General features: G+C 38.4%; 1 protein-coding gene across 1 annotated transcript in view; it reads right to left on the reverse strand.

Annotated features, from left to right (window-relative positions):
- The window catches only part of LOC137973899 (zinc finger protein 709-like), a 9,225-nt gene extending 6,280 nt beyond the window's left edge, over positions 1–2,945 (reverse strand). The window contains exons 1-2 of the mRNA XM_068820795.1: positions 2,877–2,945; positions 1,678–1,814 (exon numbers count right to left, since the gene is read on the reverse strand). The gene's annotated coding sequence lies outside the window, so the exon portion shown is untranslated. The remainder of the gene's footprint in view (positions 1–1,677; positions 1,815–2,876) is intronic.
- Positions 2,946–3,632: the final 687 nt, after the last annotated feature.

The raw sequence follows: 3,632 nt of genomic DNA on the forward strand, positions 1-3,632 counted from the left end.
GTATGCCTTAAGGGGTTATGCTACGAATTTCTGTATATTAAAAGAAAATATCAGAGTTACCAGTATATGTAATTCTTTCTACTTGATGATCTCATCACCGTTTACACCTCCTGCTTAAGACACGTTGTGGACTGTTTCGTACTGGCAGTCCTTAGGTAAACACACTCAGTGTCTTCCACCATGGGAGGGAGTGGGAACCCCATCTCACAATATTACACAGAGGACTTATAGTACATCATTTGTAGAATTGGTTTCCATAAAACTTTCATTTAACTTTTTTGGAGAATGAAGCTGTGATCAACACTAGTGCAAACACACTTTGAAGTTGATCAACAGTCAATTGTAACTGTTCACTTTGAACTACAGTAATCCTTGCTTTACTAACTTTTAGTTTATATAATTTACCTTAATAATAGTTTGTTTAATACTTGTTGGTACATAATAAAAAACACATGCTCTGATTGGTTACTCAAACTTTGAATATCTTTTGTTATTAAAAACTGAACTATGGATATCAGATTTCCAGCATTTTCATTGGCTTGCCGAACACAGGCTGTCAGTTCATATACCTGCTCTACCTAATATGGTCAAGGAACATGTCAGCAATAAAGTGTTAACTATTCACCTCCACACAACTCGAGTGGGATTTGCGTCCAAAAATATTGTAATCGTTGCAGGCACAAATGAGTTAAAATCACCTTTATGTGGTATTATTTTCTCTCTGTTTTAGTATATACTGAAACAACTATTCACCACTAGTCACCAACACTCAGGTTATTAACAATTAGACCGGTAGCCCGCAAGGGCTACGGGTAAATAGCCAATGAGGCGAAGCCGAATAGGTTATTGACACATGGCCCTTGAGGGCGAAGGGTATAATTGTTTTAGTATCACCCAACTAGTCAGACAGAAAAGGCCATAACAAAGTTAGCAAATGCAAGTTGAAGAAAATAATATTCATTTGGGAATAAAACGAAAGAAAGCGCCACACCTTTCGCTACTCAAGGACTATTACTAATAGTCCTCTAGTAGTGTAGCCAATCAAAGTGCAGGATTTGCATTAGTCCACTAGTTGGGTGATACTAATTGTTAATATTATTGTTTCGCTGGATGCGTCTTCTTTTCTGAGGTAAAATAACTTCAGTTTTTCTGCTGACCACTAGCCATTCAAACCCATGGCCAACTCTACTGATGTGTTCACTTTATTTGAACGACTCAGCATACTGTAGATGTTATTGATATAAAAATAATTTGCGGAGTATTGAAATAACACTGATAAGCAGTATTTAAGTCTAAGTACTGATAAAGGTACTTGTCGCAATCATTGAAGAATGCTACCCGTTTTAAAATGAGCCCGCAGTCTGAAAGTGTCAGGCACTGGTCACGGAGATGGATTCAAGACGGCTTATATCGACTATTTGTAGCGGTCTAAACAAAGACAGCATTGCAGGCATAGAATATTTAGCGAATATCGACACGAAACTGAAAAAATTATCGGACTCCAGCCGGACACGGTGCATTTTCAAACATTCTATCATGTCTTGCTGCAAGACATTTAGCTGCATCTAGACACCGCCATTTTCCGAGAAGGAGGAGACAGGCCCACAAATTTTTAGGAATACAGCTTCTTTCAAGAGACTGATCTCTCACGTAAAATGCAGTAAACAACGTTTTTACCTTTTGTAAGATAGCGCTCACAACAGCGCTCAACACTCCTCGACACACGCCACACAACACAGCTCACTCCTCTCCTCTTCTTTGCAATCTTGACCAGCGGACTTCACAGAAGGAAGACGGGTGTCATGTTTGCAATACTGAAATGAATACATGTAACGATGCAAAATACACGTCGCTTGGCAACGGGAGGAAGGACTCTGATTTTTCAGTTGTCCCTTCTCCTGTTGCCAAGCGACTTGAATGAAATGAATGTATATTTGAATAATTGTTTAAAAGAAAAAAGAAAAAAAACAAAACAGCAGTAGACTAGCAACCTTTTTGGCATGATTATGGTGCTCAATCAAAAATTCCATTAAAATTATTATACAATAATTATCGAGTTATAAGACTTTAAAAGGTTCGCAGTCTAATTTTTAAAAGTTCCAAGCTTCTAATTATTTTTCACCACTTCAAATTGTCAGGTAATATCATTTCCATAATATGGCAAAGAATAAAAAAAACTCATCGAAGGATAGTACAAATATTACATAATTTAAGCCCAAAATAGGACTATGTCTGCCTGTCATTAGACGTGATGTTGCCATGGTAACGACCATAATTCAAACATTAACACCCAAATATAAGCCTTATTATATCGGTACCCATACTGGTAAATCTCTACAGGGAAAACTTTAGGAGAAATTAACTATGTTTTCTTTTGTAACTCTTGCCCTGTAGTGAAAGTATTTGCAAATTCTCTAGGGAGCGACTTACAGCGACTAAAGGCCACTTAAAGCGACTTAAAGCGACTTAAGGTCCCAAAGTAGGCCTATTTCTCATTTAAACCGAAAAGTGTTGAAGATCAACAATCTGCTATTCAGGCATTAGAATCACGCGTAGCTGACATAAGAAGGTGGATGTTATGTGATAGACTTATGGTAAACGACGATAAAACAGAATTCCTCCTTGTCGACACAAAAAGTCAACTTGGAAAAAGTCAGCATGGATCATGTCTCTGATAAAAACACGTTCATGACACCTTCCACAACTGTACATAATCTCTGTGTAAGAACTTGTGAAACTCACAGATGACGTAACACATAGAAAAACAAATTAAAAGAGCAAAAAAACATCAAACAATAACCTAACCAGGCTACCACTAGCTAAGAAAGCAAAGAAAACGTTTCACAGGTTTATACACCGAGGTAAAGCCACCTTACTTGACTCTGTTCGCTCTAACGTACACTGGTGTGTTTGCTCCACGTTAGGTCATAGTAACACAAGAGTCGGCTTGAAAGTAATGTTTATGCAGTATTCGCATGGCTTCACATTTATCGCTGTTGAAACGTAGTTGCCATTTACTCGCCCAGATATCAAGATTAACCAGATCAGCTTGAAGGTAAGGGCCTAAGTGTTTGACAGTTGATCCCAAACGTCTTAATACATCTTCGTTTCTCATAACTCATAACATTTCTGCGAAAACAGCTTTAGAGCTAGCTTGGAGGTGTGAATTAAAAAATATGGATATAAACATGCTTCCTTTGCTATCAGGCAGAAAACGCGTGGATGTGTTCACATCTTTCCTCTTCTCAAGGTCACAAGGTGATCCCAAAAAGCTTAAGCCAGCGACGGCTGTCTTCACTTTATCGGTTGCGCGATCCACTCTTTTTCGAACCCATGCAGTGGCGGAGAAAATATTTTGCCATCGTAGGTCCTGCCAAGTTTGAGTTCAAAAGAGGATAATCAATGGCAACATGCTGTGTCCAAATGCGAACAAGCTATCGAAGTCATCACGAGTGAAAAGCTCAGGTCAATAACTTCTAAACCTTCGTAGCTATGATCGGCCATTGGTCGTAACCGTTCTCTATGTGTTTACGTTTGTCAGTCGGTTTGATGTTATCGTCGATGCCAGGAAATATATGAATGCCAATTTAATAGTCGTTAGTAGAATGAACAAATTTTCAGCCGGCAAAAAT

Source organism: Montipora foliosa, chromosome 10 (genome assembly GCF_036669935.1).
Source record: "Montipora foliosa isolate CH-2021 chromosome 10, ASM3666993v2, whole genome shotgun sequence".
Taxonomy (NCBI): domain Eukaryota; kingdom Metazoa; phylum Cnidaria; class Anthozoa; order Scleractinia; family Acroporidae; genus Montipora; species Montipora foliosa.